The sequence below is a fragment of the Pongo abelii genome, chromosome 9, assembly GCF_028885655.2.
Source record: "Pongo abelii isolate AG06213 chromosome 9, NHGRI_mPonAbe1-v2.0_pri, whole genome shotgun sequence".
In the NCBI taxonomy this organism is placed as follows: Eukaryota; Metazoa; Chordata; class Mammalia; order Primates; family Hominidae; genus Pongo; species Pongo abelii.
The window spans coordinates 90,762,937-90,776,823 of NC_071994.2; the positions used below are offsets into that span (position 1 = coordinate 90,762,937).

The 13,887-nt window shown below is 36.9% G+C and overlaps 1 protein-coding gene and 1 long non-coding RNA gene across 6 annotated transcripts in view; one reads left to right on the forward strand and one right to left on the reverse strand.

Annotated features, from left to right (window-relative positions):
- GRM5 (glutamate metabotropic receptor 5) overlaps positions 1-13,887 on the reverse strand; it is a 664,926-nt gene that overhangs the window by 119,103 nt on the left and 531,936 nt on the right. The gene's annotated exons all lie outside the window — the stretch shown is intronic.
- The window catches only part of LOC129048727 (uncharacterized), a 182,068-nt gene that overhangs the window by 109,562 nt on the left and 58,619 nt on the right, over positions 1-13,887 (forward strand). The gene's annotated exons all lie outside the window — the stretch shown is intronic.

A 13,887-nucleotide genomic window follows, 5' to 3' on the forward strand; every position in this document is an offset into this window, starting at 1 on the left:
GACAAAATTCATTTCACCTACTTTCCAGCCTTCTTCCTCCACCAGAGAAGGAAGCACATGGCTGAACTTTCACCTTCTTCAGGTAGCTGAGAGAGCTCTATTGAAATGTGTGCTAACAAAATCAGGACTTTACAAAATGCTTTAATCTCATAAAACCAAATCAGCTAGGGGCTATTTCCACTATAGATTAAGAAACTAAAAGAAAAAAAAAAATCAAAGTTACAGTGAATAGCTGGCAAGCTTAGCTTTTTTTTTTTTAAATTGGGGCCAGGTGTGGTTGGTATCCACATTTACAAGAGACATTTGTTAATACATTAGTCTCAATATTATAGATGTGGTGAATATATTGGTAAATTGGGGAATTTTCTTGCCTCTTATCTCTCCAGGTTTAGGTCCCCATCTATCTCCACTCCCTCCATAATTCCACACATGGCTGAAGGGGGTGAATATGCAAGATGACATCGCACTTTGTGTAGAGAATGCCTCTCAACTATTAAGAGGAGCAGAGCATAGCATATAAGAGCACAGATTCTGGAAGTAGACAGGTTATAATCACAGTTCTGCCATTTTCTTGCTGTTCGTTGTTACTAGCAAGTTAGTTAACCTCTCCGTGCCTGAAAAAAATGGTTTTAAAGATAGTATCTAGCAGATTGAGATGATACTTAAACAAGTTGATACTAACAAAGCATTTGATAAAATAAATTGATTTATGTTACCTGGTCCCTGACCCAAGTTTTGTTAATAATAATATGATTTATTTCTTCACATTCAAAATATAAAGATCTGGGAGAAGTATGTTGCCAGAGGCATTAGCAAGTGCAAATATGCCTAATATGTTCTTTGAGGAATAAAAGTAATGCTGAAACATAAGGGGTAGAGAAATAGGATATGAGGCAAGAGAGATGGGGGTTGGGTAAGATAGGACTTTGGAGTGTGTTTTTTTTTTTTACCAGAGAAACATTACAATCTGATTTTCATTAAAAATTTTTTACTTTGCTGCATGGAAAATAGAACAAGAGTGGGAAAAGGGGGAAACACAGGAAATACTGTGACAGAATGCTGAGAGATTATGGTAGCTTAGTCCGGGGTAAGATTCTGAATATATTTTGAAAGCATAGAGAATAGAATGTACTAATGGATAGGATGTGGAGTGTTAGGAAAAATAAAGAATGAAGGATGAGTCCAAGTATTCAGTTAAGTAAGTAGACGGATTAGACTGTCATTAATTGAGAAGTGAGAAGTCATTAATACATGATTACGTTTCTGTTCTGTTTTCCTATAATACTGATACTGATTTTTATCATATATTAAACATTCAATACAAAAATTGCCTGTTTACATAACTATCTCTAACGTGGATCTAAGGCTCAGTTTTGCTGTCTTGTAACATTGGCGATGATCTGTCACTGATTTCCAGGACACTGTGGGCTCCCTAGAGACAAGGATTCTGTGTTCCTCACAGATGTAGCCCTTGTATCTAGCATAGCACCTGACACACAATTGGCTCTATTAATATATGTTAAGCACATGAATGAGGCCAAAGGGATGACAGGATGCCTCAAGGAGTGTGATCAAATAAAGGTCTCATTCTCAGATTGTCAAGTCAGTTTACCAGACAGAAAGCATTCCTTTGTAGAACAGCACTTGTTTAAACAAAACTAAACATAGCAATGCCAATTTACAGCAGGATCTGTTAGGTGGACCAGACAATCCCATTAAGCAATCTCGTGTATTTTCACCATCTAATAAAACTACATGGGAAAAATTTTGGTCCAATCAAGATGGAGTAAGCACACTCTGATTCTCCCACTGAAAATAGCTAAAAATCCTGGACAGAGCTGGAGAAGCTAGTTGAGAACTGAAAAATAAGTAGTAATAAGTGGATTGGGGAAAAAATAACAGAACTCAAAACAGCACTGAATCATGAATGAGTTTCTTGGATTTTTTTCCCCAATATCTTCAGATTTAGACTCAAAAGCAGCCAAATCATGGAACTGTGCAGCAGATGTAAGCAGAAAAAGCTCCAAGAGAAGTTCTTTATTTCCAGTCTGAGGAAAAGAAAATGACACCCTACAAATCAGAGAGAGTGGAGAAAATTCTATTTTTGTTTTTTCTTTTCTTCTAGTTAAGCCCCCAGGTAACCCTGGGAAGGTGATGATAGTAAGTGGTGGTGGCAAAGGCAACAGTGTCTGGGTGGATGCTTATAACTCTAAGGATGGAAACCCTTCTTTGTAACCAAAGGAACTGTATCCCAAGAGTGTGTGTGGGAAAATTCTCTGTTGGTTCCTTTCCCCACTTGGTTCCCATGGCAGGGTGATCTCAGGAACAGAAAGTGAGAGTCATAGGTGAAAACTAAAGTCTCAGATTTCTAGCCAGAAGACCAGGTGGGTGGGAGAGGCTGGAACCTGGAGTGGGACAGGGAGACATAGGGCAGGGAGGTGGGGAGTGCTAAGAAAGTAGTCCTATAGCATTGAGTATGAACTCTTAGTTTGCCCCTAAGTTGTATAGGCATTGATTTGACTCTGGTCAGCATACCAACTTTTGAGAACTCAACTATGGGATGGAACAATGCCCAGAGCTAAAGACTGACCACTCAATGAGGCATATGTTTGATAAACTTTGATAGCACTGCAAAGGCTTTGAAAACTGACAGTTGGAGGCACAGACTAAGAAGGTAAGTGGGAACGTACAGACTAAACTAACCAGGTTGTTTGCCTATACTTAAAAAAAATCAATATTTTCCATTAGATTTAAACAGCACCCAAGATTGCATAACATTATATTTGAAATGTCCAGAATATGGCAACTGTATACAATTATTTGGTAGTGATGTAAAGAGCCCAGAAACTTTTACTAATCTTCTGGCATCATTTTTAAACTCAGACTGTTGATATCATCTTTCTTTAAATGATTAGTAAAATTCATTGAGTTATATTCAATTCTTTGTTCTTGCTGCTTTGGCCCTAGGGAGAAATTCTGGCTCATTAAATAATTTATTAGTTGACTCATTCAGAGATTAAGTCATTGATTAAAAAGACATTTATTGAGTACTTACTGCATGTCAGACACCATGCTGGATGCTGCTGACAGAAACATAAGTAAGATGAATCTGTGTCCTCAAAAAAAAAAAACAAAAAAAAAAAACAACGATTCAACATATAAAGTATGGGCTCCGTGGTTGAAGCTTGTGGGGACCAAAGGAGTTTCATCTTATTAGACAAACTTTAAAGTCTTAAGTGCACATAATAAAATGGTTTGTTTTATTCAAAGTTCTTTTCTTATCCAGTAAATGGTAGGCATGTTAATTAGTTGGCATGATAGTGCACCAAAGAACAGGACTTCATTCAGTAGTATTTACTTTGTTCAACGATCCTGTCTGCTGTGAGCCAGGATTAACCTAGCCATGAGGTTCTGTTCTAAGCCGACTTGACTTGCCAGGTTCTCTCTGGCTGGATCTGCCTCACAGCAGCATGTAGAGAGGAAATGGAAGCAGGAAAGGGCTGCTCTTCCTTCTTTTTTTCTTTATTCAAAACTAGATCCTTGAGTTAGACCACTTAACATTCACTCCTAATTTTCATATTGTTTAAACAAATCAGAAGCCTCCAAAAGGATTAGCAGAAACTACAACTCTCCAATCTGCGATTACAATTTAACTTTACAGCCCCTCAAAGCATGTTCTTTAATTCATCTGGGAAACTGGAACTTTGAAGTAGCTGTTAAACAAAGGAAAATCAGACTGTCTTAACAGTGCAGAATCAAAGAATGTCTGAGATGCAAGAGATTTCAGAGAGCATCTACTCAACAAGCTGAAGAAAGGAAGCCCTTGGGCTGAATTTGGTCTTCAGATATGTTTTATTTGGCCTAAATGCCGTTTTATGGAAATCTTACATTAATATCAAGCTTTGTGGATTCTCTTGATAATTCAGAAGATGTGAAAACACTGGCTCCATATTCTCACATGGCAAATGCTCTGGACCCTGTCTCATCCAAGACTGTGACCTTCTAATTTGGTCCAATAAACTAATTTTACAGCTAAGGAAAATAAGACCAAGATGAGTTCCCTAAAGTCATACCTTTAGTTAGTAGCAGCTAGCCTCAGAATACTTGCCTCCTAATTTCTTGGGTAGTGTTATTTTCATAATGTGAGAATGATTTTGGCAAATTAACTCATGACCATAGAGTAATAAAACAAGTAGCAGTTTATTTTTTAAAAAATATTGAGTTAAATCTTTGTGTTAGTTCTTATTCTAGGTACTAAAATACTTTCAGATTGTCCTCACTGTTTCTTCTGTACCCATTAGTAAGGAAAGGATAGTAAAAGGAAGGAAGATATAAGGGAAGGGATCCAAGTATTTTCTTGGAAGATGATTATAAATCTGGGAAATACCACTGGATAACATACTATAACATTGCAATGAAAAAGAAAAACTGCAGTGAATCAAATTCTCCCTACTCTCATTTATTTTGTGAATCTACTCATTCTTTATGCATATGGCAAATGGATTTCAGTTATGCACAGTGGATGATACCATATTTTTTCTGCTGTGACAGAAGGGCAGAACATCCCTCCCTCCAAGCCAGAATTAATCTTTTGCCATTATATGCTCCCACAGAAATGTGTTTATATCTCTATTACAATACACAATACTTCCTGCTATGCATTAGAATTATCTATGTGCTTGTCTATGCCCACCACAGAGTAGGAACTCCCTGAAGGCTAACATTTGTCATGTTTATCTTGGATCTTCCATAGTTTCCAAAACCATGGCTTAGACTAGGCAATCCATTTCTTCATTTTGCATTTGCTAAATGCCTATTCTGTGCAAAAGCCTCTAAACATATCATGGGATTCAGAGATTACTTCAGAGTAGAAAATCAGCACTATGTGGATCAGACACACATTGATCTTGTTTATCGTCGTATTTCCAGCACCCAGAACACTGCTCGACATTGTCAGTAATATACCAGTGGATCATACTTATGATGGTTGAAGGTGGAATAGACTTACTGTATGGAAACTAACATAAAGTGGGCCCAACAGAGAAATGAATGTTACAATGAAGGTGCAGGTAGCTTTTTGGGAACATAGATCAAGCTTAATAAAACTAATGACTAGCTACTGATTTAGGGCTTGGGCAGTGACTGGTATTGTAGGGAAGAAAAAAAATAGTCTATGAAAGGGCTAGAGTAACTGATGACATCACATAAATCATTCATCCTATGCCTAACACTATACTGCCTATTCTTTGTCAGGCAGCGTGGCAATACTGGAAACCCAGAGCTGTATCCACATGCCTGTAGAGACACCAGTTCATAATATTTGCTGTATCTCCAGTTTATTTTGTGCCCAAAAGACAGGCAGTTGACCTCTGAATGCTCATATTGAAATGCAAATGAACACAGCAGCTGCAGAAAGAAGAGGCTTCTTCAGGGAGCTTCAAAAATTCAACAGGGATTGCACACTTCTACGTGCAGAACATCAAATTTTAAATTTAAATGATTCACCGTGAACAGCCGGTTGGCAGTCCTCTGATGGATATATTATTTTAGATACCATATCTCTCATTCACATTACAGTATTTTGCAGAACTTCCATATGGTGTGTAAATGAAAGAAGAATTCCACAGGGACATGAGGGCTAATGGTTATGATATTATTTAAAAGATTGTGTGGCAAAAACCATAGCATTAGAGTCTTCTTACTATACTAAGATAAAACCCCTAGACCAGACTTTTCCCACTTGGCCCTGTCTGTTTATCTTCATCGCCACCATTCTTTTCAATGAGTTATATTTTAACTGTGTTTTATAATGTTTCCTGAAGATGTGGCTTTCTCATTTTTGTCCGATTAGCTTCTTATCATAACGTTAAAACACAGTCTAGTGGTCACTCTATGATGAATCCTCGATAGCATTTCCCAAGTAGAATTGAAAATGATTCTTTTTTCAGGGCTTCCTCACTTTGAAAAGGAGAAAAATAATACTTTCTTTTAGAGTTGTAAGAATTAGAGATAATACATATGGAAGTTATGACCCCACAACAGGTACCAAATAATTAGAAACTTGCTGTTGTTATTGTACATCTAGTACAATTTACATACACAAGATCACTATTGGTATATTTATATAATTAACACTTTCCATCTTTGAAAATTTGAGAATTACTGTACTTATTTATTCACACAATGTTCTAGAGTTTATGCTTCTGACAATAAGAGATGCAAAAAATTTAAGCTCCTTCAAGATTTTATTTCTAATTAAAAATAATGAGCATGCTAAATGAGAATTCCATCTCTTATAATAAGCACTGTAATTGAAATGAAGTAGAAAATTGCAAAAACGAATTACATTGCAGTATGTAAACCTTCTACAAAGAATTGAACCAGAAAATGCAGAGTTCACATATTGCACACATGAGAGATTAATCATCATCTCTAATACAAGAGATTTGATTAGGGTAGAAAGTAGATCTATATAAAATGATTAATATTGAATCATTTTTATCAAAAAGTATTTATGAAGCTCCCTCTTCTGAGTGTAGTGGCTATTGTACCAATGGTACAAATTTTGTAGGGTATAGATATTCCTTTAAAATCACAATGTTATTTTCAACCATGGCAATAATTATTTTCTATAAGCCATTTTATTCTGAAATATTTCAAAGGTAGCCATTAAAGAAGAGAGAGGAGAGGAAAGTATCCCACAGGTGCTACATTCTAGGTGGTTTACACTCATGACCTCGTGTAGCCCTCACAGGAAACACATAAGCTAAGCATCATTTACTATCCTTGCTTAGATGAGAACATTTGAGATCCAAGAGTTAGAATAAAATGCTAAATGACATAAAGCTAAAACATAGTTGGGGAGAATTTCAAACCCAGTTCAATCTGACTCTTTAGACTATGCTATCTGCAGTATACCTAAGCTTCTGCAGTATACCTAAAAGGAACATTTTCTAAATTATTATCATGTTTAAAAAGAAGTAACAAAGATAAGAAACTGCTTAAATGCACTATCCACCTTACCATTATGAATACACATTTATTTCATTATAACCCAGACTTCAATTCCTTTGATTTATGGGATCACCCAGCTCAGCACATAGCTCAGGAGCTGCATGCTGGAGGGAGCTACGGGGAAGGGGTGGGGGGCGGCAGACACCTGCCTTCTGACATCTGATCTTTTAATCAAAACATGATACATATGCATGTATTTATTCAACGAGTATGTATTGAGCATCAACTGTGTGCCAGGGTGTTCTAGTTAACAGAGATTTCAGTAAATATTTGTTAAGAATCTGGTGTGTCCTAAAATCCGTAAAATTGCAGTAGAGGAATTAGTCTCATGCATATGCATATGGTTTAGCTTATTTGGAGTCATATAACCTAGGTTTGAAACTATTTTGCCACTTACTAGTTGTGTAATCCTGGGCAAGTTATTTATTCTCTCTAAACATTATTGGATTTTTGTTAAAAGGACACTAATAGTAATTATGTCATAAAATTTGATGGGAGCATAAAATGAGATAGTATAGGGAAAGTGTGGGTAAGAATAGAGCCTAGCAAGCAACTGCTTGTTAAGTGTTAATTATGATAATGATGATGATAATAAGATCACTTACTTTTTATTTTTTTGAGACAGAGTTTCGCTCTTGTCGCCCAGTATGGAGTGCAATGGCACAATCTCAGCTCACTGCAACCTCTGCCTCCCAGGTTCAAGCGATTCTCCTGCCTCAGCCTCCTGAGTAGCTGGGATTATAGCTGCCCACCACCATGCCCGGCTAATTTTTTTGTATTTTTAGTAGAGACAGCATTTCACTATGTTGGACAGTCTGGTCTCGAACTCCTGACCTCAGGTGACCCGCTCACCTCAGCCTCCCAAAGTGCTGGCATTACAGGCGTGAGCCACTGTGCCCGGCCAGAGACCACTTATATTTTCCTCAATTATCAAATTTAGCTATAGAAGTCTTCATGATTGGGCTGCATAGAATACAAATTGCTTTTCTAATTTTGATGGACCCCTTATTTTACCTAGATTATGGAAAACTGTATTATTCTTTCATTTGGGAAATCAAAGTAGCTTTTATTCTCCTGTGTTCCTTTTACTTGACTGCCAAGCAATGGGAATGTAACCCAGGCTCAGTAAATTGGCAGCTGTATTCCAGGAATCTGGAGAAAGCTGAGTACAGCAAAAGAATGATCAGTATTTATTTGCAATCAAGTTCGTGATAGGGTGCAAATGTAGTCATACTCTGGCCAAATTGCTAAAAGCTGAGTTTCCTGCTGCCGCCTGGAATCCTTTGGACCTGGGCCAACTTTCCACACTTGGTCTTCTAGCTACTAGTACATCTGGGTGGTGGGGGTGGGCAATATTATTTAAACCAATACTATTTACTTCATTTATTTATCTTAAAAAAGTCAAACTAAAATTGGTTTTTAGTGATCGCAACAAAATCCCTGTCATGAGTCAAAATGTTGTTTGGAAAAGCAACCTACAATCAACTGGATACATATTTACTAATTATTGAAGTTCCAATTCAACTATTGATTTTCATAATAATGAGTGTCTTGGCTCTATTCAGTGTTTGATGGGCTTGTATGAAGGCCTATAGTCCAAGAGAATTAAATTATTCAACTTTATATCAAAGTAGAACCATGGACCAAAAGTTTTCCTGAGCCAAATTATTTAAGAAAGAAAATGCAGATGTCAAATTCAGTTCACTACTGGCTTCTCCTGATCTGGAATAGCATATGCCTTGCACTCTGGAACCTGATTTCACAAGGGAGAATACCTTCCAATTATCTGTGACTAGCTGAATCTAGTAATTCTGTATAGAGAAAGAATCACCAGATGAATTTTCTTCTCTCTCTTGTCTGCTGAATAAACTTAATTAAATATTACCTGAGAGGATAAGAGAAAACCCTGGGCCATGCCTTTTGGATGTACTTATGTACGTACTCCAAAGAGAATGAGAAACATGGGAGGAAGGAACAATGACAAGAGGGAAACTGAAATAAGAAACTGAACACTTCAGGCTGGGTATGGTTGCTTATGCCTCTAATCCCAGTGCTTTGGGGGACCAAGACGGGAGGATCTCTTGAGCCCAGCAGTTTGAGGTTGCAGTGAGCTATGATGGCACCACTGCACTCCAGTCTGGGTGACAGAGCAAGACCCTGTCTGTAAAGAATAAAAATTAAAAATTCAGGCATCAAGGGAATCCTTATTGCAGAAAATTTGCTATGTGCTTCTTAGACAATCAATGAAAACATCAGTTTTGCTTTCTAAATTTTTCCATGTGATGTTCAATAATACCTAGTTATTCAGGATTTTTAAAAAATCCCCCTTTGAAGTTATTTACTATGTTTCAGACTTAATTTTCCTCTGTGCTAGAAACAGAGGTAAGATTTTGATACAACTAAGATGGTGTTATTGCTAGGTGATCTAGGAATACAGAATTTTGTAAAACTATAGCCACTGTTCTGCATGAGGTTTACTTATGTGATACAGTCTTACCAAACAATGACTATACCTCATATGTGAAATTAAAATGCCTTATTATTCAAAACATGGTCATTTGGAATGAAATAAACCTAAATTTTATATCAAAGGGACCTATTCCTCAGCCTCAGATGCAAATCTTACACTAGTAAGATTTGGCAGCTCTACAGGGAACAGGCTAAAGAACTCAAGGGTGCCGAAGTTCCAGAGACCCAGGATTTCTACCTCACTCAGAGAACAGGGAACAAAACGGCCAGGCTTGCCTCCAGATAAGAATGTGCCCCACTTCAACTTATTTCCATAGCAAAAGTGTATGAGGAAAGAGAGAAAAGGCTATACCCATGTCCCTGACTTTGAATCCATAGTACCTCTGCACTCTGTCACAGGTGGCCCAGTAAGTATCCTGGAATCTAGCCAAATTATTACACAAAGAGTAATTTTTTTCTAAGGAAAAATCCTTAGAAAAGAAGTATTGGGTGGATTTTCTTCTCCAGGGGTCACAATTTGACCTTCATATTTAAAAATTATTAAGCACTAGCATCGTACCGGCATTATCCTATAGAATTGTGGGCATGAATAGGCCATGCAACTTACTCTTAAGATGCTGTAACCTAGAGGGAATGTTTAATTGGAGAGAAAGGGAGGGGGGCAAGGGCTGAAGAACTACCCATTGGCTACTGTGCTCCCTACCTGGGTGATGGGTCTAACCATACCCTAAACCACAACATCATGTAATAAACCTTTGTAACAAATGTGTGCACATAGCCCCAATTCTAAAATAAGAATTTAAAAAGAAATGAAAATAAAAGCAACAAAAAAATCAAACAGCAACAACACAAATCCAAACTCTTCCTAGAAAAGAAGGGATAATTTGTAGCTTTGGTCAAAGGAGAAAGCTATAATGATTTCTCCTGTGCCACAGTCTAGGCAAAACACAAAAATTCCAAGTAGAATTCAGAGGCAACAGGCAGTGAGCTCTAAGAAATGTCACACATACAGAGCAGGTCTTAAGTGACTAGCTTATGTTTTTACCAGATTACCTCACACTAAACTTTCACAGACATACTTCTTGGCCAATATTTCCAAAAATTTTGTAAATTGAGAGCAGCGTTTACAGGTTACACTAAATATAGAGAGATTTAGCAACTTGCTCAAGGTTACAGAGACAGAAAATGGCAGAGAAGCACTACTGCTAAACAAGGCTTTGTATAATGCCATGGATTACATAGCTATAGTATAGATAAGAGGTTTTAGACCATAAAACATTCCTAAATGTTGCTTTTATATTTTGCTAGAATTTCACAGATGTAAAATGTGACAATTAAAGCAGAATATATAAAACAGTCTAATCAGAAACCTGGCTATAAGAGTTTGCACTTAGTTTATAAATGCACAAACCTCTCCACTGTGACTCATAGAGATTTCTGACTTCCATTTATTTGAGTTTCATTTCTCCATACAATGTAATTTTTGGTTGAATTCTTTCTTAGATTTACATTGTTTTATGTGTTCAGAAGTGTTGCGATTCTCGGCTCTGTGAAATTGCTAGAAAAAAAGTGCAGAAGAAATATTCCTAATAATGTTGTAATTTATTGAGTTTTATTAAATGCCAGAGACTATGTGTTATGGACTAAATTACGTCCCCTCAAATACCCCCAATATGTTGAAGAAACTCTAATTCCCAGTGTGATGGTATTTGGAGATGAGGTTTTGGGAAGTAATTAGATTTATGAGGGTAGCCTGTTCATGATAGGGTTAATGTCCTTAAAAGAAGAGATACCAGTGACTTGATAAAGAAGATAGGAAAGAAATTTGATTCATGCCCTGAATTTCTCTCCCTTTCTGCCAAGTGTGGACATAGCAAGAAGGAGGCTGTCTGTAAGCTGGAAAATGAGCCCTCACCAGAACCCAACTATGTTCACATCCTGATCTCAGGCTTCCAGACTCCAGCACTGTGAAAAAAAAAAAATGTTGTTTAAGCCACTGTGTCTATGTTATTTTCTTATGGCAGCCCAAGCTGACTTAACACTATGTTAAATGCTTCATAGGTACTATTCCATGTTCTTCTCATAAGATCTCTATCTGCTAGGCCTTTAATATTATCCCAAATTTACAACTGAAGAAAGTGAAGAAAGAGAGTTTAAGCAATTTGTCTAGTGTCATAGAGCTATTAAGTGGCAGAGCCAGGATATAAATCTAGCCTGTCAAATGCCAAAGCTTGTACAAAACCACTTTGCTGTGATGTCTTCAGTGTGCATAACTTTTCATTTCCATAAACCCACCACTCACAAATCAATCAATTTAATCACATTATCACATTTATTAATATGAGATACATGAGTTTACCTTATATTTCTTTGTGGAACATTTTTTAGGTCTGATGGACCCAGCTCTTCCTGCAGTTACTATCTGAAAGATGCACATTAGGGATAGTTTCTAGACTTCTATTCACTCTTAGTAATTTTGCACCAGGGATTCTTCATTACCACTGCATGTCATTAAGATGTCAGATATACTCCTCCTAATTGGCTGTACAACAGCCACATGTGCATACTTCAAATTTGAAATATTTTAAGCAGAACTCATCTTCTCTACCTCCATCTCACCCTTTTCCCTATTTCTCTATTTACAAAATGTTCTCAGTCACCTAAAATTGAATCCTTTAAGTCATCCTTGCCTTCTCCCTTTCCTTCAGTGGTGCAGAGGATCACCAAGTTTACCTAATTCTTCTGTCACCTAACAATAATTTCTATGACACCCTCAAATTCCCAGCAGTTTAATAAGATAAAGGTAATCTCTCCCTCACCTAACAAACTCTGAATTATACTGTCAGATTAATCTTTTTAAATATGGTTTTTGATTACATCGTTTTCCTCAAAATTCTTCAACAATTAACTTAAGATATAGAAGAAAATTCCCAAATCATGGTTTGGCATGCATGATTAAAAAAATCTTTTCAAACATACATTCCCAGCCTTATTTGTTACAATCTATGACACTGAGTAGGACATGTATTTTCTCAACTCCATTATTCAGTTTGCCAAGCTGTTTAAGCTTGAAATACTCTGCCTCCAACTCCCTGTCTCACAGCCCAACTAAACTTCAGGATTCAACTCAAAGACTAGCTATGTCATTAATGCCTAATTTCCCCAGATGCATGCATTCTCTACTTCTCTAATGCTTAGAGCCCTTAAGTCACATTTCAACTATTTTCTACTTATCATGTATAACCTTGTATTGAAGGTATTCCCAGATAAATTATAAGATACCTGATGGAAGAGATTAACCGCTAACTATTCTTGGCCTCCTCTCTTGTAACTCTTAAAACCAGTTGAGGATCTTGCTTAATGGATGTTAAAAAGTGATAATTTGATAAAGAAGATATGAAAGAAATTTAATTCATGCCTTGAATTTGTATCAGTACTTCATTGGAAAGAAATCATGTACCATTTAGGTCATATTTAATATCTGCTCTGATAGTCATGAACCCTTGAGCTGATCAGTAAAATGTTTTCCAAGCAACAGCTCAAATATCCTGGATCTATTCCAAAATAAATTGAATTGGCAGGGTCAGTGGGAATCACTATGGTAACAGATGGATCCTTTATTTCTTGTAGTCACTTTGGTGTAGATTGGCATTTACATATCATGACAAAGGCCTGCTGCTGTCCATCAGGAGCAGGAGAAAGGTATATCAAGTCAGGGTAATTAACAATAGCTGCTATGACAACAGACTTAAATAACCAGTAGCTTAATACAATAAAAGTTTATTTCTTGCTTATATCACAATCTAAAGTAGATTGTGAAGTGCTCCTGAGTCTTTTAAGTGACTCAGGGAGCCAACCCCTTTCTAACGCATGATTTTGCCATCTTTGGATCCCTTTTTTTCTAGTCACATGAATGTAGGAGGGAGATTGAGACCAGGATGTTTTGTGAATTTTTAGAACTCAGGCCTCTAAATAGCACACATCACTTTAGCTCATATTCTATAGACCAATTCTAGTCAGGTACCGCAAAGTAGGTTTGCAAATGGTGCTTTCCTATGTGCTCAGGAAATGGAAATGGATTTGCTGAACATCTAGCCTATCTTTGCCATACCAAAACTTCAGCACCTGAAGGAATTTGATATCTGGATCTGATGGTTATTATTCTGGAAGAAGGACCCTGAAAAGGCATTTGCACTGGGTCTATTGGTAGCGACAAAATTCTTTTAACATAAAATTCCTTCAAATGACCAGACCTTCTTTAGTAGAATTCCATGGCAGGGCTATGCTCAGTAATACCCAACAACTGCATTGCTATTCATTCTCAAGCTCAAATATGTCAGCTATGCACTAAACATATCTATAGTTTGGCTGCACCTTATCTATCCCACTTTATCTCTACTTATG